This window comes from Peromyscus maniculatus, chromosome 5 (genome assembly GCF_049852395.1).
Source record: "Peromyscus maniculatus bairdii isolate BWxNUB_F1_BW_parent chromosome 5, HU_Pman_BW_mat_3.1, whole genome shotgun sequence".
Classification (NCBI taxonomy): domain Eukaryota; kingdom Metazoa; phylum Chordata; class Mammalia; order Rodentia; family Cricetidae; genus Peromyscus; species Peromyscus maniculatus.
In genome coordinates, this window is record NC_134856.1 from 82,587,665 (window position 1) to 82,608,854 (window position 21,190).

The 21,190-nt window shown below is 47.7% G+C and overlaps 1 long non-coding RNA gene across 1 annotated transcript; it reads right to left on the reverse strand.

Moving 5' to 3' along the window:
- Positions 1-4,135: 4,135 nt before the first annotated feature.
- LOC121829532 (uncharacterized) lies at positions 4,136-19,985 on the reverse strand. The gene is made up of 4 exons (XR_013051463.1): positions 18,902-19,985; positions 13,083-13,312; positions 12,683-12,783; positions 4,136-6,281 (listed from the first exon to the last, which is right to left on the reverse strand). It is a non-coding gene; the product is annotated as an uncharacterized LOC121829532 (long non-coding RNA).
- Positions 19,986-21,190: the final 1,205 nt, after the last annotated feature.

Here is a 21,190-nt window from a genome sequence, read left to right on the forward strand (position 1 = left end):
TGCCCCCCGCCTTGTTTACTCCACCATGAGTGGTGCTCATGAGTTAAGTACCAAAGCCTTGCCACGGGCTGAACCAAAACATTTCCTAAAGAGATGACATTCCAGAAAGAAGAATTCATTTTTGAATTCTTTGTTCTACTCTCCACTGTGGGCAGGCATTTTTATCTCCAGAAGGGAACTATATTTCACTTACCAATGAGAGCAATGTCTAGGATCATAGGAAGTATGGACTGCAGGTTGGTAGTGGCTCTGAGGTATACTACTACATAACAGATGAAGATGAAGCCACCACACCACCTTCTGTGCTAGGGAAAGACCAATGTGACTGTATTTCAGTTAAAATATGAAGGATCCATACATGATGAGCTTGGGTGTCCTGTGATCCATCCTCCGTACTTCAGTGAACATAAGTTGAATATTTGCTTTTGTTGGCAATTTCCTTAAGAATCCATCTGTGTAGAAAAAGGTAAGTCAGTCAGTCAGTCTCTCTCTCTCTCTCTCTCTCTCTCTCTCTCTCTCTCTCTCTCTCTCTCTCTCTCTCTCTCTCTCTCTCTCTCTCTCTCTCTCTCGGCATTCTGTCCCAGGAAGCAGCAAGCAAGGCCAGTCTGCCAGACATGTGAGCATCAGGAACAGAAACAGCCTGAGGAGGATGGAGAACCACTGCTGTGCCTTTACTTCAGGTGTTGATGGAGCGCTCTCTGAGAAGTTGGCTTGGGGAATAGATGGGAAGGCATTGAGAGCAGCCCCCTAGATGTTTGCAGAAGCAGTTCTCAGAAGCAATGTCAGGTGCACCTGTTCTGAGGCAGGGGCCAGCCTGGCATGTGGTGGGAGAACAGGAAGCCAACAGGGCTGTGTTAGACTTCTTTCTGCCTTTTGTTTGGCTCACAGTCTTGAGGTTTTAGCCCATGGCCATTGGGTTCTGTTGTTCTTGGGTCTGTGGCAAGGTGACTATCAAGGCAGGGAGCATGTGGCAGAGAGTAGGAGACAAAACATGTCTTCTTGAGGCATGCTTCCAATGATCTTTCAAGTAGGGCCTACCTTCCAACTTCTCCATAACCTCCCTGTCACCATCAAATTAGGAATCCATCCGTAGATTAATCAATCCGTTTATGAAGGATAAACACTATGCCTCAGTAATTTCCTAGGAGCTCATCAGCTGGCAACTGAGCCCCTAACACATGAGTCTGAGGAACATTTCATATTCAAACCATAGCAAGAGCTAATGGGTAGTGAGAAGGTGTCAGGCTGGAGGGAAGATGTGATGGTTAATCTTGGTTGTGAACTTGACACACTTGGGGAGAAGGAACCTTGATTGAGGAATTGCGGGCATCAGATTGACATATGGGCATGTTTGTGGGGCATTTTCTTTCTTTTTTTTAAATTCATCTATTTTACATCCCAGCTGAAACCTCCTTCTCCTCAGTCTCCCCTCCCAACCCCTCCTCCTACCCACCAATCCCTTCCTCTTCTGTCTCCATCCAGGAAAGGGCACTTCTCCTATGAATATCAATAAGAAGACATGGCATATCAAGTCACAGTAAGACTAAGCACCTCTGTGGGGCATTTTCTTGATGGTTAATTTATGTAAGTGGGCTCAGCCCATTGTGAATGGTGCCATTCTTAGGCAGGTGGCCTCTGACTTGTATAAGAAAGGTAGCTGAGTAAGCCAGCAAGCTGGGTTCCTCAATAGCCTTGGCTTCCCTCCATTATGGGTGGTAACTTGTAAGCCAAATAAACTGTTTCCTCCTCCGAGTTGGTTTTGGTCAGTGTTGTATCACCACCACAGAAGCAAACTAGGACGAGATTCAAAGTGGGAACAGACTACTAGGTCATGAGGTCAATAGGAGGGCTTGGCCAAGATGAGAAGGTGGGGTTTTTGTTGTTGTTTGGGGGGGGAGTTCTTTCAAGACAGGGTTTCTCTGTGTATCCCTGGCTGTCCTGGAACTTGCTCTGTAGACCAGGCTGGCCTTGAACTTGGAGATCCGCCTGCCCCTGCTTCCTAACTTCTGGGATTAAAAGTGTAGCCGGGCGGTGGTGGCGCTCGCCTTTAATCCCAGCACTCGGGAGGCAGAGGCAGGCGGATCTCTGTGAGTTGGAGGCCAGCCTGGGCTACCAAGTGAGCTCCAGGAAAGGCGCAAAACTACGCAGAGAAACACTGTCTCGAAAAACCAAAAAAAAAAAAAAAAAAAAAAGTGTGTGCCACCACTGCCCAGCAACAAAACGTAGGATGCTTTCTCTCCCAAGTTCCCTTAAGGAGATAGCCCCATAGCAGGGGACAGGGAGAGGGAGGAGCATGTCTCAACTGCTAGACGAGTGGGTGGTGATTTGGGGAGGGTCAGAACAGTGGGGATGGGAGGAGGTCAAGTCAGCATTTGAATGCAGATCTAAATGCAGAACCCAAAGAGCGTTGCCATGGTTGGATGTAGAGTGTAAATCTAGGTTGTGTGTCTGAGGGGGGTGTTTGATGTGACAATTTCTACACTAACATGCCATTACCTGGAACGGAGCAGACAGGAAGTACAAAGGGCAATGACAGTACTGGACATACTTTATCAGAGAACGAGAAGAGCCCATGTAGGAAGAGCTTCCTGTGCCGGCACTGTGGGACATTCAAAGCTGTGAGAAGCACTAGTGTCGTCTCCATTTCCGAGATAAGCACACTGGCAGCTGTGCTCCCTTGTAAGCTTAGCAGATCTGCCTGCTTGGTTTCTCTGCCCTCACCATGCCGTGTCCAGGTTGGTATTAGGTCCTTACCCTGTTAACAGAGGGGAATTTTCATCTTTCCCTTCCAGAGCAGCGGGAGACCATTGACTTGGTTCTGCTCTCAGAGCCTGCTGCTCCAAGGCACTTGGGGAGCTGGTGAATAAATGTGGAAGTCTGTGGCTACTCCCAGGACCTGGACTGACAGAGCTGCTTACCTGTGAGGGTTGGAGCCTAGGAGTTAGTGCTGAGGCTGAGGGAGGTCTGAGGAGTGGATGCATACTTAGCATCCAAGTGTCCCACTGGTCTCTGTAACTAGAAGCTTCTGAAATAGCAAGACCGGACTGGCAACTAGGGTACAAATAGTCCAGTGCCAGGTATGAGGCAGAAATGAGCCTAAGCTAGGCCAAGCATTCAAAACTAATAAAAACTGTGTCATGATTTGGGAGCTGGTTGGCATTCTAAAATAAAAAGCCTCGTACAAGAGGACCCTGAGAAAATTGGGATAATGATCAAATCTTGGGATAGCTAGCTGTATCATTTGTTGTTCAGTCTCTGTATGATGGGAAAGTACAGGGCTTATCTGAAGTCCTGGCTGGATATTTTGTGAGGCTGGACCATCTCAGCTAGCCACTTTGAAGTTATTCTGGATGTAGAATTTTGAGGAAACTGTAACAGAGGCATTCTGAGAGCCTGGATCACCTGGGCTACTTGTCCTCGTTGATGTCTTGTCCTTTTGTTCTGAAAACACACCAACGTACATGCCTGCATTAACACAAGTATGGAATGTGTGGTGTGCACAAATGAGCTAAAATGATTCTGTGCTCTGTGTTTGGGCAGCAGATAAAAGACATCTGTCAACCTTATAAGACAGTTTGGACTGTATAACCAAACTAATATAAATCTTCATGCATGCCACATGAAAGGACGGCATGTAATAGTAAGTCATGAGGGCTCTGTAGCCAACAAGATTTATCATGTCTTATCCAGTCTCAGAGCTGTTCCCATGTAGAGGGATCAGCATATATGTCACCTGTCTTGTAATTTTTCTTTGTTTCTTCCTTCATGTCCACAGCCAAGATTTTCAGGAGGTCTCCCCTGATCAAATCTCATCTTCATAAATTTTGAAGGAATCCATAGCTTTTTGTTTCCTGTGAAAACAAAGGCATAGCCTCTCCCCCAATGCAACATATTTTCTGACTTCCATTCTAAAGTCAAGACATCCTTAAAATATATAGGCTAGTTTAATTTAGCAGTCTTTTCTACAACCTAATGTCTCTCAGCAGCATTTGCCCTTTATTCATCAGCATTTAAAAAATCTAAAGTTAACAAAGCACCATACAGGATCCAGATGCCCTGTGTATTTCCCATCCTATGTGACTTAATCTTTTTATATTACTTTACTCCCTTTTTTTTTTTTTTTTTTTTGGTTTTTCGAGACAGGGTTTTTCTGAGTAGCTTTGTGCCTTTCCTGGAACTCACTCTATAGTCCAGGCTGGCCTTGAACTCACAGAGATCAGCCTGGCTTGTTCAGGGATTTCTTTTCAGTCTGGACCTGACTTTTTGTGTGTCTGCAGCCTTTTCTGACTGTGTGAGCCAGGCCTTAAATGGCATGGCTCTGCTTAGTACCTGGCACTGGCAGCTGGCTCTGCCCACTTTGGGTCTACAGGCAGCAGTGAGAGCCATGTCTAACTGTCTCAGCTCTGGGAAGTTGCTGAGCCCACTTTCCAGAGTCCCCGAGAGCTGGACCATTGTGAGTGCTCACAGAGAAGCCCAGGTAGCAACTGTGACAACACTGGCAGGCATGACTTCTCCATTGGTGTGGTTGTGCCATGCATTGGAGTGCCAAATGTAGTTGGACTTTCTTGACCCGCCAGACCCCAAATAATGACATGGAGACTTATTGTTAATTATGAAAGTTTGGCCTTTACCTTAAGCTTGTTCCCAGTGAGCACTTACAACTTAAATTAACCCGCTTCTGTTAATCTACATTCTGCCACATGGCTCATTAGCTTTCCTCCATACTTTATGTCTGCCTCCCTCTGTATATTGCTGGCATCTCTCGCTTCTCTTCCCAGAAGTCCCACCTGTCCTCTCCTGCCTAGCTATTGGACATTGAGGCTCATTATTAAACCAATCAGGTGTCTTAGGCAGGCAAGGTAAAACAGCAGTAAATTTTACAGTTTGCTCAGATATCCCACAACATACCTTAGCTGCCTGAGTCCATGGTTGGAGACTTCTCCAGGCTCTTCTTACCCACACTCTGCATCTGGCCTGGGACCTGTGTGCTTACTAACCTTGAGCTTTTTTCATGCTTGTACGTTGGTGTGTTCTGCTGTGGTCTTACTAGTGTGGTGTCTTCAGGACATAGGCCATTTCTTACCTGCTAACTGTAGGCTCTAAGCTGTGTGTCCCCAGAGGTAGACTACCAAGCAATCTGCACCCCCTTTTTAACCTACTCAATGAAGATGGGTAGCCATCTTTTCTGTTCCCATGTTCTTGTAAGAAACAAGTGCCCACGGTTGGCCCTCCTTCAAGGGCAGAGGGAATCAGACCCTTCTCCCTGAACCTTGTATCAAAGACTGAAAGATGTGGCTGACACATTTTCTATCCCACAGAAGCCTAAGGCATAGTCTGAGGTCATCCTATTTATACCCTGTGTCTGTGACAAGTCTTTTGAGGTCTCTCAGGACTAGCAACCCATTTTTGAGATGAGGACGGTTCCTATAGCATCATGCAAATAAGTATGTTTTCTGAGATTAAATGATTGATCCATCTGTTTAGGATGGAAACTCCCATTTTTAAATTACATATATCAGAGTAGATTTTAAATTAATAAACCCATAGACAAAAAGCCTCAGAAGGGCTGGGCAGTGGACAAGAAAGTGGCCTTGACTTTGGATTGGAATAATAGTCACAGAAACACAAGTCTGTGAAAGGTGATGAATTCTAGCTTGACTTGTCACCAGTTGCCTCGTGAGGCTGAGGTGGTGAGCAGAGTTCAGGGACATCCATGCTGCTGGTTGCTGGTTCTAGCAACTTCAGTGTGAATGGCACTTAGCGCTCCTTGTCAGACACTGAATTATGTGGATAATTGTGCTATCAGAGGGGACTCCGGAAGCTCAGTGAAGTCAGATACACTTCAAAGCGGAACTCAAAGGCCCCCAGTAAGGAAACTGGCTGCATGTTAGCATGTGTGATGCCAGGTACTTGGGAAAACCCACTCTGGGGACTAGCTTGAAGGAGCTAGGGAAGGACAGGTGTCCCTCAAGCCAGCAGGTCAGAACCCGCTGACTCATAGCATTGAGTTTATCCCAAGCAGCCTTTCACTAATGCCCACGTGAGCACGAAGTGCTAGGCAAGTTTCCAAACTGCAAGTATAAGCGGCGGAAGTGCCTACGCACCAGAAGTGAGCCAGCCCTGCGTTTCCTGTGCGGTCCACACCCTGATTCCAGCACTACCATCTCAGTACTGACCCAGGTAGGGGAATTTTTCACTTTTGAGTTCCAGTGTTGTGGACAGATTCCCTGGAGAGGCCAGGCCCTGAGCAGGCACTTCTTATCCTGGCTGTAGCATGCACTCTAGCAAACAGAACAGAAGTGTAAGAATCAGTGAGGGCTAGGGCTGTAGCCCACTTGTAGACCACTGGCCTTGCATGTGTGAAACCCAGAGTTTGATCTCCTGTACCACAGAAACAAATTTAAAGGGAGAGAAAACGGAAGTAATAATACTTGTTTGGAAAACTTATCTCCGTAAAGGGTAAACAGGATGTTTTCTTTATTTCTTTTTAAAACCAGAATTTCTCAGCAGCTATATTATATCACCATGTGTCTTAGGGTTTCTACTGCTGTGAAGAGACACCATGACCATGGCAACTCTTATAAAACATTTAGTTAGGGTGGAGGTTTAGTCCATTTATCATGGTGTGACATGGTGGTGTGCAGTCAGACATGGTGCTGGAGAAGTAGCCCAGTGCCCTATATCTTGCAGGCGATAGGAAGTGAACTTAGACACTGGGTGGTATCTTGAGCATATATATATGAGACCTCCAGGTATCTTGAGCATATATATATGAGACTTCGAGCTTGCCTCCACAGTGACTCACTTCCTCCAACAAAACCACATCTTCTCCAACAAGGTGCTACAAGTGGCACCTCCTATTAGTGCCACTCCCTTTGAGGGCCATTTTCTTTCAAACCACCACAGTATGCAAACTCATTCTCCAACCCCAGTATGTCTCAGCACCTGTGTTACATCATTGCTCATTCCCTAACCCCAGTATGGAGCACTTTCCACACTCTTTGAATGTCAGACCATTTCTAGTGTTCCCTAGTCTGGGTCAATGCTGAAATGGTGATGCAGGATCAGTGTGCACACAGGAAATGCAGCAACCCACCTCTTGGGGAATAGGTATTAAAGTGACTACTTTGGGATATGCTATCCTAGACTAGAGTGGCTCAAAATGTGGCCCTAGGAATAGACAATTCAGAGACAAACTTGTTAACTGTTGGTAACGAGGTGAGGACAGAAATTAGCAGCAAACTTCTAGAAACTTTTGTGGCAACTGGACACAGCATTTCTGTGTCTTTTTAACCTAATAGTAAGTAATAAGATTTGTGTTTGTTTCACTAATTTCCTTGTCCTGGAAATTGACTTTGAGAGGTTTTTTTTTGTTTTGTTTTGTTTTGTTTTTTATCTGTGTATAGGATCCTGAAAAACTGAAAAGTTCGTTCTTTCCTTCCTAAGTTACGAGTGTTCATTGGGGCTGGAGAGATGCTCAGAAGTTAACAATACTTGCTGCCCTTGTAGACGACTCAGGTTCCAGTCCCAGTACCTACACAGCGGCTCCCAACCTTGTAACTCCAGTTCCGTCTGGGACTCTTTTCTGGCTTCTGCTAGCACCAGGCTCACACATGGGGCACATGCCTCCTCACCTAGTGTGTGTGTTGCTGGAGATTAAACCCAAGGTTCTGGGCATGTTAGGTAAGTGCTTTACCATGGAGCTAGACCCTAGACCCTGTGTGTACAGACTCTTAGACCCATGTTCCTTTTGGAGGGACTCTATTTCTCTTTCTCTCTTTGATCCCTGCTGAGCATCTAAACACCAGGAGCTTGCATATGAAGAGAGGCTTTCATGAAGGAGGAAGGTGACAGCCATGTGTCTCCACTGTGTGTGTGTGTGTGTGTGTGTGTGTGTGTGTGTGTGTGTGTGTGTGTGTGTGTGTGGCTGTCCTCATGTGTCCCTCCCACCCTGGGTTCATGGCTGACAGATCTTCGAAAATTTCAGGAAGTTCAGCATCCCTTCATGAATGGTGGTGGCCATGAAGTGTTTAAGCAGTGGGATTCCACAATGCTTGGCTCTTTGTCTCCCTAATGGTCATGTGGTTGTGTGGCCTCCCCTCGCCCCTTCCTAAGTGATCTCTGATAAGGACTTCAGTCTTAAGAACAGTAATTTCTGTGACAATGGTAATTACTTTAATTGGCGCTCTTTAAAGGTAGACCCTTCTCGACCACATCCCCTTGGGACTTGAGTCAAGTTCTGATGTACTGCATTCCTCTAAATCAGTGAGTTATAGTTGTTAATGGGCAGTGTGGGAGTAAGAAAATACTTCCTAACTTCGCTATTTTTTTCCATCTAAAATAATTGCAAGTAATTTTTCTTTGTTTCTAGGCAATAGTAGCTAATCAGCCTTACGTATAGAGAGAATGCAGGTTGCAGATAAGGATTGCACGCACTAAAGTCCTTCAAACAGGAAGAGAACTCACAAAGTCCCACAGAGCTCCATTTCACCACAAAAGCCTCTCCTGTCCCCTGGAAGATCTGGTTGGTGCTCCCTTTTCTAGGGGGACTTGTCCTATTATTAAGGGATAGTAGTTGGCCCTACGTAGTTCTTTTATCCCCACAAATAGCCACATCCTTTAGATTATTATTTGAGCTCCTTGTCAAAATAAGGCCACTGATCCAGCCTTTTAGAGCCTTTTCTTACTGGGTCTGTCCTGGGTGGCCCCGTCCCCCGGCTGGCCAGCTCCTCCCTTTGCATGTGTCACTGACTTGGATCCTAAGCGCAGCTGCTGCTAGGTCCAGGATGTAACTTTTCTAGTCTGAGGTGCCATCTCTACCTCCCATTTCCTTTCCCAGATGGTAGACACAGTAGTACCCCCTTGGAGGCCCCTGATAGAGCACAAATGGGCGAATTGGGGGTGTGTGCACATGAAGTTGGGGTCAGCGGTGTCTCATACTGCCATTCCCAGGCTCTTCGAGTCACCTGTTCCTCCAGGTGGCATTCCATTGCATTCCTTCAGAACTGTCCACGATAGGGGCATTGATGAGAAGTGGCAAGATCACATAGTTCTCTCAAGGTTTCAAGTTCATGGGTAGAGCCAAGATCTGAGAATAACTGTGACATTCCTGCCACACTAATTGTCCGGATGAATGGATGGGCGTTTTTTCTGCATTAGCCCTTCCACATGGCCAGGGATGCTGGTAGAACACAAGGAGATTCTGTCAGACGAGAGCAAAGGAACCTGCTGACCTTGACTGTGAGCCATCTTTCCAGGCATGTATTGCTGATTTTTAAAGGGTTATGTTTCATGTTGATATTATCCCAGAAGGGGGAGAGATAGACTCCCAGTGGAGCGTGCTGAGGATACCTGTATGGAATGTCCAGCATGGCTGGCGCTCCTCACCTTCCTTCCTTTGCTCCTGATTCACGTGTCTTCCTCATCCAGCCCAGTCCTGCCATAGTCAGGAAACCTAGTGTGACTTCTGCTTTGTGGTGCTGGGATCAAACCAAGGGCCTTGCACATATTAAGAAAGTGCTTGACCACTGAGCTACACTCCCCAGGTCTTATGGTAGGCTCATTCCCTACCCTGCTTTATCTTTATTATCTTTGTTACCTCTCTCTCCCACCCACCTGCTGTTGCAGGTGAAGCTGATTTCCCATTTGCCAGGCTCTGTCCCCTGCCAAGCAGTTCCCACGGGCTCCTCTGTGCACCCAACCTCCTGACTCCAGAGATGCATTCCTATTTTCAAGCCTGGTAGACATTTCTTTTTTTGGTTGTGCTGGTGATAGAATGCAGGGTCTTGCCCACGTTAGGCGAATGCTCCGCCACCAAGCTAGATCACTGGCATAGCCCTGCTAGATTATATTGAGCACTTGGTTGTAGAGAGCTGTACTTCCAGATGGAAGGAGCTCTAAGAAAAGTAATGTCTTCCATGCTGCACGCGCAGTTCAAGACCAGGAGCTAACTTTCTGAATTGTTCCTTAGGAGCCATCTAACTTGTATTTTGAGACGAGGTCTCATGCTGAGACCTGGAGGTTCATCCATTCAGCTGCTATGACTGGCCAACTTACCCTAGGGATCTTCCTACATCCCCAGTGACGGAATTACAAGTACATGACATCATGCCTGGTTTTTTAATGTGGGTGTTAGGGATCGAACTCAGGCCCTTATGGTTGTGTGATGAGCACATCACCAGATGAGCCATCTCCCTAGCCCCTCAATGCTAATTCTACAGCAAATTATCCCTGAAGCTTCCCAGGGCTCGCAGGCTGAATTTACAGCCCAAGGAGAGATTGGATGGAGACCAGCTGTGTTCCCATTAGCGCGGCAGCGCAGGGGAGCGAGGCGTTTTCATTCTGCCTCCCATCAAGGGTCTCGCTGCAGGTCTTTACATAATCTGTCCCTAGAGTTCCACAGAGGAAAGGATGTTTTTAAACTGAGGACAAGACTCCGACCCACGCAGGCTGCAAGGTTTGTGGGCTCTTTGTAGGCAGCTCTCAACGGAGAAATCAGCCACGGCTTCAGACGCTTGCAGTGCGAAGCATTGCTCACACACATTCCAGAACCCAGAGCCCCCAGGAGCACCACTCTGCCTGAAGCAGTGCGTTCAGCCACTGGAGGTGGAGTGTGGGTCGTCCCAGAAACAGATGCCCACCTTCGCCCTCCTTAGAGGAGGGTCTGTACTCCTGGGTGTCCTTCAGCAAGGCTACTCTGTACCACGAAATGGCCTTAACATTGACTTGCAGCCTGCTCATCTCTGTCCAACAGGCCGGGGGCTGCTGACTAGGCGCAGGGCTTCTCAGGGCTTCTAGAAATGGATGCCCAGCAGGCAGTTCCCCAGGAGTCCTGTGGGATGCTGTTGGGCCCAGTGGGCTGTTTCTTCCCGCGATGAATCTGTTGCTCTGTGTCCTTGAGGGCGCAGCCATGTCTCCGCAACAGCTTTTGGTTTTTATTTATTCATGTGTGTTCTCTAAGCTTGGTGTTGTTGCCAAAGGCTTTATGGCCTCTTAAAGTTTCAGAGCCTCTGATTTTATGGCCACTGTTTGTGGAGGAGAAGTGGCGTTTGGGGAAATGACTGGTTTCATTCTGACTGGATGATGAATGGAGGATTAGATTTTCCTATCTTCATTTAGAGCCCTCACTCAGCCTAGATGTATGTGTGCATCCCTGCGCTACCAGCAGGCCCGGAACGTGGGTTGTGTGACTCTGCTGTCCACGGAGCCTTGCTCTGTTCTCCTAGCGCCGGGCTTATGCAAGGGTTCCTGAAGTTTATCACCGCAGTCCAGGGGCTCAAAAGTGCGTCTGAGGACGGCGTGGCAATGGCACCATCTGGATGCAGACAAATGCGGCCTAAAGTTTCAACACAAGCCCTTTCTGACCTGGCCCTGTCGGGGGGTCAGGCTTCCAACCAGTTAGGTGCACTGCTGGAGACCTGCTGACTCCTCCAGTCGGGAATTCAATGTCTTAGGGCGAGCTGCTGTGACAAAGCGCTGTGACTGCTGGTTCACACATGCTACTTATTTCCCATGGTTCTTGAGGCCGGAACTCTGAGATCAAGAGGCCAGCGCGGGGTGGGGGTGGGGGTCCTGTCTAGGACCACCTTCTTTCTTATAGGTGACAGCTTCCCCGTTGTCTTTATTCAGCGAAAGCGGGAGATTGTTGTCTCTTTGGCCCATTCATGAGGGTTCCAGGATTGGGATCAGCTCAAACCCCACCTCCCTCTGCCACACTGCCTTGACAGTTAGGTTTCAGTAGGAGAATCTGGGGATATCAGCGTCTAATCCACGGTCAACAGAAATGCCACCAGGCGAAGGGAGCTCAGGAATGTGTGCCCCGATGCAGCAGTGTTCTGTCTGCCCAGTATCACGAGGACTGGAGTCACAAGGCCCACAAAACTTCATCTTGTGTCACCCAGTCGAGGACATGAAAGCGACTGGAGTGTTCAAGGCAGTGTGTAAGGAGAGAAGAGAGGGCACTGACCACTCCTGGGTGTGCTGGGCTCCTCTGAACCCCGGGGCGTCGGGGCAGAGGAAGGAGTATCCCACCTTCTAAAGCAGCAATGCAGCCCACTGGAGGCTGGCCTGGCCAGTGTCTTGGGGCATGCAGGCAGGCAGGGCCCGCTGCAGCAGGGAAATCCCTAATGGCTATCCTGAGGAGAAAGAGACCGGCCGGTGCCCACTGGGGCAAAAGATGCCATCAGCCCTGATGCAAACTAAGTCATCTAGGTAGGATTCACAACAATTCCAAACTGCTTCCACCTGAAGTTACCATGGAATCCCATGATATTAATCCGTGATGTGTATGATAGTGCCATGTAAATCCCAGGTCATATTTTTCAAGCTCTGAAGTCAGTGCTGGATAACCTACCAGGAACAGACACTATTGAGAGTGACTATGCACAATAGTATGTTTGTGTCTCCCCCAAATGAATATATCAAGACCCCCCACCCCCAATTTGATAGTGATAGGAAGTGGACTTTCAAAGGATGTTGGGTCATGGGGTGCAGCCCGTAGGAATGAGATCAGTGCCGTTATGAAAAAGACGACAGAGAGTTCCCTCTCCCCTCCCACAGCTAGAATATAGCTGTCTATGAAGGAGGAAGTGGATCCTAGCCAGATACCAAATCTGCTGATGCCCTGTCCACCTTCCCAGTCTGCAGAACTCCAAGAAATAGCTCCCTATCATTTATAACTCACCAGTCTGCGGTATTTGCTTAGCATCCAAGTAGACTAAGGCTTTCCAAGGCTTTCTTTATCTTGTGTTTCCAAAATAGCTGCCACAGCTCCATACAATATGTCTGTATTCAAGGCAGAAAAAAGGGAGTGGAGAGCTGAAGTAGTGATGTCTGTTATCCCTTTAGTAAGAAAAGCAACGCTTTTCACAGCCGCTCCCTTAGGTCTCATTGGCTAGACATGAATCACAGAGACACCCTGATTGTGAGAGTTCTTGGGAAAGTGAGGAGGGGGCTCGTCATGATTCATTCTGTGGTGCTGGGCATGAGGCCAGAGTATTAAAAAAACCAAACCAAACTGGAGTGTAAAACTGGAGGAAGAGGAATGTCATGTAGGCATGGGCAGGTGGCTTGTCTGGACTTACTTTTGAGAATCGTCTCTCCATCTAAAATCCTCGCGATTGAGCCTTGTTTATGATGTCATCTTTGGAGTACACAGGAGTTTTTCGGTGGCTGTCATATGTAAACCAAATGGCTTCTACAAATGACATCATTAACATCCCAGCTGAGCAGCCCTGCGGTCTGACCTTGGCCTACCACCTTGGAGGAGACTGCTGCGCACTGCATGTTTCACCAGCTGCTCTCTTCCGAATGTCTGGAAAGGGAAGAAAGCAGGTGGGCCCGAGCTTTTTGGAGGAGGTTGGAGGTCTGAGGAGGGGCATCCCCCTTCCATAGAAAATGTAGTCTCGAGAGCAGCGATGCTGTGTTCTGGAGAAGGCCTCTCAGAGCAGAGGGGCAACTGCTGGTTGCCCGTGGTAACAAGGTGAACTTTATCCCTGATTGGATAGCTTTGTGAGGGAACAAGAAATGGTAACCTTGGTGTTCGGCTTTAAATAAGATTCTATTTACTTATTTTTTTTAATTACACAAAAGACAAGAAAATGTTAAAGCGAGGGCTAAGAGCCATGCATGGGTTTTTACCCCCCTGCTCATTTCTACTTAAAAAGCCTTTCAGAGTGAGGAGTAGGCCTGAAACGCGGTGGGCATTAATACAGATAGTTCTGATCCAGCAGGGTAATTAATCATTTCTCACCCTAAGGTAAGGTGAAGTGATCTGTAAGGGGAGGGTGTCTAGTGAGTTGGTGCCTTCTGATGAGGAAGATGTGTGCTAGTCTGAAAACAATGAACACATTTGTATTAGATACCGTTTGGCTATGAGAAAAATTCCAGAAGAAGCAACTTAGTGGAGAGGGAACTTGTTTCAGCTCACCGTTTTGTGATGAGGAAGGCATGAAGCCCAAGACAGCTGGTCCTATTGTAGAGGCAGACAAGGAGCAGTCTACAAGAAGCCAGGCCAGCCTTGAATCCTCTACCCCCGATGGCTCCAAGGCAGCCAACCAGACCCCTAGTCCCAAAGTTTCAGCAATCTTCCCAAACAGCACCACTAGCTGGAAGCAAGGGCTCAAATGCATGAGCCTGTGGGGGACATTTCACACATGGCCCATAAGAACCCATCTTCAGATTACGGAGGGTAAGAGGACTGAGTTGAATGGCTTGTGACTTCTCCCCATCTCTCAGGATCTCTGGCTGAACAAGTGCCATCCCTACGCACCAGACTACCAAGTGGCCAAGGCTCATAACAGTGTCCCAGAGCCTGGGTGTTCTCTCTTCTGAGACATGAGTAGCAATGCAGCTCTTTTTCAGAGTCAGCGAGGAGGCACCATCTGGGGCTTGGCCTGACTCTCTCAAATGGCGATGCCCGGCTTCCTGGTCCCACCTCCTCTCAGGACGCAGCCCCTGATTTTCCCTCCCCATCCTGTGGAAAGAGCCTGGGCCTCGCTCTCAGGCAGCTGAGTACACGTTGCCTCTGTGGAGAGCTGGTGTTCTGTAGTACCCTGAAGCACCACTCCTGTTCTGATAAGAGCTGATAGGGAGTGGAGCTGGAAAGATAACGCAAATTCCCCAAGTGAGGAGTGGGGGGCTCTAACAGTGTGTTCAGTCAAGTGTGAAGAGGCCACTTGGAGCAAATGGCTCAGGGTGACTGAGTCCTGTCTCTCTGATCAAAGGACACACCTCCCTTCCCAGGGAAGGGCCAGGAGAGAAGCACTTTAGTTGCTGCAAAGGATGAAAAATGCACTCCTTCTCGGGCATCACATCAAGGTTCTAGAATATGTTTTTACAACTCCGTTTAGGTCTGCTTCTCTTACATGAACTTTGCCTTATTATGGTCCATCTAGGAGACTATGTGAATGTCGAGTGAGTTAATGTGACTTACGTCCTATTTGCTTCTTTTGGGAGAATCACCTCAGACCAATAGGAAGCTGCTCTCCTGTTTGCTTTCTACCTAGTGGATGGTCGTGGCTGCGGCTCAATTTGACCCTTCACCCTTATGGGTTATTTGATAATATGTCTTGTACATCCCCCACCCCATTTCCTGTGACACATCGAGCCTACACTCTGTGTGTGTGTGTGTGTGTGTGTGTGTGTGTGTGTGTGTGTGTTTGCTTGTATTTATGAAGTGGGGTGATAACTCAAAAGATACAGGGGATAGGATGGCAGAAGCTCCATCTCCCTTCCAGAACCATCTGTGAGAACAGACTGTTCACACCTGCCATCCACACCACCTTCTCCTGTGGGATGGGGAACCCACCTGGCCAAGGGATAGGGCTGTGGACTTCCCTGCCAAATGGTTCCAAGCCCAGTTCTATGGCCCTTTTCCTTGAGTGCTAAGGGCACTATAGGTATGCTCAGCTTGGACTTATATATGTGTGTGCAAGGCTCCCTGTGATGGTTCTAGGATGCCATTGTGGAACTCTAAGAAACCAAGAATTCAACATCGGAAATTGGCTTCAGTATCAGAGTGAAGTATAAGATGGGACACATTCTATTTAAGAATTCACTGCCTCAGTTGATAGCTTTCATTGTTTATTGTGTGTACATTCATGAGTGGAGGTGTATGGGAGTGGGGGGGGGGCAGTGCTGCACGTGTGTGCCCGTGGAGCCCTGTACCACGCTTTTTCTTTTGAGCTGCCAACCAGCTCCCAAATCATGACAAGGTGACTTATTAGTTTTGAATGCTCAGCCTTAGCTTAGCTCTTACTTTAATCTGTTTCTCTTTATCTACATTTTGCCTTGGGGCTTTTTACCTTTTTTTCTTTCTGTATATCTTACTTTCCTGCTGTCTCCATGCCTGGCTGGCAGCTGCCTGGCTTCTGGCCCTGGGAGTGGCCCTCTCTTTATCCCTCATTCTGTCCTCCTTCTCTCTCAAGCCTCGATTCCTCCTCCTACTTATTCTCTGCCTGCCAGCCCTCCCGATCCCTCTTCTGCCTAGCTATTGGCCATTCAGCTTTTTATTAGACTAGTCAAGTGCCTTAGGCAGGCAAGGTAAACAGCACACATCTTTCATAATTAAACAAATGCACATAAACAAATGTAACACATCTTTACATTGTTAACAAAGGCAGCAGGAACAAATGTAACACAGCTTCACACGGTTACAGTAATATTCTGCAGCATAAACAAATGTAACACATCTTTGCCTAGTTAAGATAATATTCCCCAACAGAGGCCAGAGGTCAGCCTTGGGTGGCATAGGAGACATCCTCGTTTTTGCAGACTGGGTCTTGCTACATAACACTGTTTGGCCTGGAACTCACAGAGATCTGCCTGCCTCTGCCCCTCAAGTGGGATTAAAGGGGTGCTCCATAATACCTGGCTTCCAATTGGGTTTATCACACAGGGTCTCTCACTGGGACCTGGGGGTCACAGCTGGGCTAGGCTGGCTGGCCATCCTTCTGTTCCTGCCTCCCCAGCGTTGGGATTACAAGCATGTGCCATGATGCCTGGATTTTTATGTGGGCGCTGGGTGCAAACTCAGCCCTCAGGCCTGCATGACCAACTCTTCACTGTGAGCTACCCACCCCATCGGTAACTTTTATATAGACACAGAATAGAGGCCTCTGTCATCTTCTCACAAATTAGATTGCTTTGAGGTATGACAATGGCACTGTTATATTTTTAAAAAGAGTATAATTTAGTTAGGTTAAAACAGATGGAACAAGATATGTATCAAAATAATTATGGGCAAGAAGTGGGAGAGATGATATAGACAAGACTGGCTGTGTGTTAAAAGGATTTAAACCAGGTACAGGGACTATTGTGCATTTAGTGTGTTTCAACTCTTCCATGTCTCAAAAGGTGTACCTTTTAGGGACTGGGGACATGGCTCAGTTGGTCAAGTGCGGAGTACCGATCCCAACACCTTGTAAAGGTTAGGTATGGCAGTGCATGTTTGTAACCCTAGATGTGGCATGGGGGTGTGGATAAGGGGGGGCGCCCCCCCCCCGAGACAGGTGGATTCATATAGCTTATTGGCCAGCCATACTTCCTGAATTGCTGAGCTCCAGGTTGAGTTAGAGAGCTTATCTCAAAAAATAAAACAGAAAGCAACAGAGGAAGACATGTGACATCAACCACAGTTCTCCACACCCCGCATGTGCACATACATCTGCATGCACACCATGCACACACCCACATGAACATGTATATGCACACCACAAATAACTTGAAAGGGTATTTTTATTATGCATGTGTGTGTGTGCATGCTGTCCATGTGTGAGTGTATGGTATGCAGGCATGAGTGCAGGCATGTGCATCATGACACAGGTGTGGAGATGAGATGACCATTCAGATCTTTATTAGACCAATCAGATGCTTTAGACAGGCACAGTAACACAGCTTCACAGAGTTAAACAAATGCAATATAAAGGAATGCAACCCATCTTTGCATCATTAAACAAATGCTCCACAGCATAAGCAAATGTAACACATCTTCAACTAATATTCCACATCACTTCTGTCTCCCCTACTTCTTCCACCCCAGGGTTGGGGTTATAGGCTTGTGTGGCCGTGCCTGGCTTTTTATGTGGGTGCTAGAGAGCTAAAATCCTTGACGCTGGCACAGCCAGTGTTCTCACTCACTGAGCTAGCTCCCACCCCCTGATCTCTATTCCTTTACTTTTATATAGGTGTGTTGTTGTGTGACTAGAATATGATCTGTCTTGGAGGAGGCACCATGCCAACAATGTGAGAAGAGGCTGTGTCCTGCTGTTGGGTGAGGCAGACAGCTGTCACTCAGGTCCAGTTTACAATGCAGTTGCATTCACTTACATCTTCATTATTTTTTTTAAACTGTGCCTTCTCCTCCTGGTTCAACCACATCCTTACTGGTTTGTATGCTGACTGATGGGTCCATTTCTTGAGTCTGTTTTGAGAGGGTGTGGCGGTCTTTGACAGTGGCGGCGGTGGATTTGTGTGTTTTTCCTAGCCGCTCTCATATGCAGGATGGCTCTGCCGTTAGGTGCCGATGCCTTAGGGCTGTTACACGCTCCTGGAGAGCTGACCCTCTGTCTCTATGTAACGCCCTGCCTTATCTGTGACAGCTTCCAGTCCTCGCTCTGAAGTCAGATCTGTCTGAAAGCGCCTCTAGCTTTTTAAAATTAGCACCAACACGGCAAATCCCATTCGTTTATTTTTAATGATGTGTATTTTTATATTTAAATTAGGTTTCTTTAGATATCTTACAGCTGGTCTGCTTTTTTGATCCATTCTGACAACTTTTGCTTAGATGTTTTCTGTATGCCGCCCCTTGATCTCTGTGCCCATTTCCCCTTCCATTTGTCTGTTCTTAGGACTTTAAACTGGCCTTCCCTCCCTCCCTCCCTCCCTCCCTCCCTCCCTCCCTCCCTCCCTCCCTGCCTCCCTGCCCTCTCCCACCCAGCTTCCTTCCCTTCCTCCTTTCCTGCTGGCAATAGAGCCAGGGCCTTGTGCGTGCTTACCCGAGAGCTCTGCACCCCGCCCTCCATCCACACACCAGCTCCAGTCGGTCCCCAACCCTGAGTGTTCTTTCTGATTCCATTTCCTCCACTTTTGACCTGTTTTTCCTCCTTACCCATCTTTCCTTCTTCCTTTTCTAAGTGCTTGTCCCAGACTTTGCACATTTATAACTAATCCACGGTCACTTTCAGATCACACTATGCTGTCTTGAGGGTAATTGTGAACACAGCAGAAGAATCCCGCTAATTCTCTCTCTTGTCTTTTGTGTCATTGGTGCATGATGGTGTTCCCTATATATTAAGTGTGTGTTACATAACTGAATATATTGTTGTTCTTATTTTGAACAAATTTAAAACATTTAATATTAGATCAATTAATTTAAAAAATGAAGGTTGTTATCTCCACTCACCTTTTCTCTGCTGTGTTTCCCCCCTCCATGGAGAGCTTACTTTACGGCATAGATAAAGACTTTCTTTTCTCCAAACGGCTTCTTCTTTTGGAGTTTCTTGCAAGGGCCTATCAACAAAGTCCTCTCCACCTTTGTTCGTCTGATAATGTGCTTCTCTTCAGTTTTGAAGGTTAGTTTCACAGTGTCCTTTCCAGATGGTTCTCATAGACTTTCCTCTCTCTGCTCACATGGCCCTTGGGTGCTTGTGTGCTGTCCACTCTGTCCATTAGAGCACTTCACATCACAATCACAGTTATTTTCCCATTCCATGTCCAATAATCCCACCATTCATGCAGTATCTGAGTTCTTTAAAAACAAAACAAAAACTGTGCTCATGTGTGGGTGTTGTTTTCCTTGTAGATGTATTATAATTTTCTTACATTGTTTTCTTAACCACCAGACATAATGTTCTGGGTAAAATGCAGAGCTCTGGATAAGCAAGACTGTGGCCACGTGATGGTAAAAGGTGGGGGTTCTTGTGGGGGATGTGGACATCAGTAGTGTTCCTCATGTGGTGGGATGGGCTGGCTCCAGTGGCTGGACAGAGCGTTCCCTTCCCCTGGGCCAGGGAGGCTCTAAAGACCTGTAGGTGAGCTCAGGGAGAGCAGACCTTGTTGAGAAGGCTCACAGTACTTGTGAGTAGTTCCTTCCTTCCTGGTGGGGACACGAGAATAAGAGATTTTCTTTATGACTCTCCAAGCAAATCTAGTTGAACTCTGAAGGTCAGAAGAGGGGGGGATCCTCTAAGGGTTCCCCTAGGACTTTTCTTCCCCAGACTGGTCTACACTGAGACTTCAGCAGTGGGAACCTGAGTTCTGGCTTCCCACTAGGAACCCTGTTCACTGCTCAGTTTTCTGTCCCATGAGTCTACAGCTCCCCAGGTGTCGGGGTACTGCTCAAGGTGTTGCTTTCATAGTGCGGGAAATTAAGGCTCACTGAGGATCCAGAATCTCCCTGGAACCCAGAGCCAGCAGGGCAGGGGAGCGAGGTTGAACCCAAGGCAGCAACAGTTAGTCTCTGCATTATGACACCTCCGCGTGACCTCGTGGCTTCCTGGGTAGCAATGACGTCATGCGGAGTAGCCAGTGCGTCTTTACTCAGGTGCTCTGCAGTTCTCTGGTGTATGGTGTGTGGAGCTCAGTAGATGAAGGGGACTTAACCATCCCCATTCCCCTCACAGCTCACCCACCACACGACTCAGCAGGCTTTCCTCTAAAATGGGACTGAGTAATAGACAGCAGGAGACTCACCATCTGGCTTTCACGGCCTGCAGAGATTTTTCTTATTGTTTTGGGTGGTGGTTGTTTTCCTGAGCCCTTTCCCGTTGGCTCAAAATTTGGAACATGTCGCTCGAGGGCAAAGGATTCTCAGAAGTCTCCCCAGTAACTGCTAAGCGAATTCTCTGCCATTGCAGCTGGAGACTTCGCCTCACCTCTTCTCCTGTCCTCGAGACAGGCTAGTCTCCAACCCAGGCCCCGCATACCTCGGCATGATTTCAGGATTACAGGCACACGGGCACCACCACACCTGGCCTAAGCCTTGCCCTCTTCCGCGGCTCTGAATTTAACAGCAAGCCTCGCTTTCCTCGAGGCCCACAGACACCTGTGAGACAACAGTACCGCTCTCTTCAGAGGAGGAAACAGGCTGAGCGCGTCAAGGGTTCAGCCAGGTTTTACAGAGTTAGGGATGGAGGGAGGTGGTTGAGAGTAAGTCGGTTCCCTCTTGCTCCTGGCCAATGCTGACCTGCAGTGCGTCCCCTAGTGGCAGGACTTGGAATACAGGTTCAATCGCTTCCCGTTAGAGTGGTTCCAACACTGTTTATTCCCTGAATAACAATCTGCAGGTAGACACAGCTTCTTCCTTGTCTCCTCTGTCCTCTAGACTGCGGCCACTGTTTAGCCGGAAGCTGAGTTGATCCTTCCTGTTGCCGTCCACAGGAAAGGAGAGAGGAAGACTAGAGCCTTATTGAATGTGCTCTATCATTGGCGTTCACAGTAGGAAATACACTTCATTTAAAATCAGATATACACGCATGGAAGCACATATTAGGCATTCTCACACAAGGGGATACGTTGATCCCCAAAGCTTGGAAGCAGACTTCTGCTCACTATTGCTGCTCCCTGCCCTGTCGCCGTCCCCACACCCAGAGCGGAGAGAGGGAGCTGTGATCACTCTGTGGCAACAGCATTTTGCACCAGGCCAGGGTGTGTAATTCTGCAGCAGGTGGGAAGGTGGACTGGCCTGACCCAT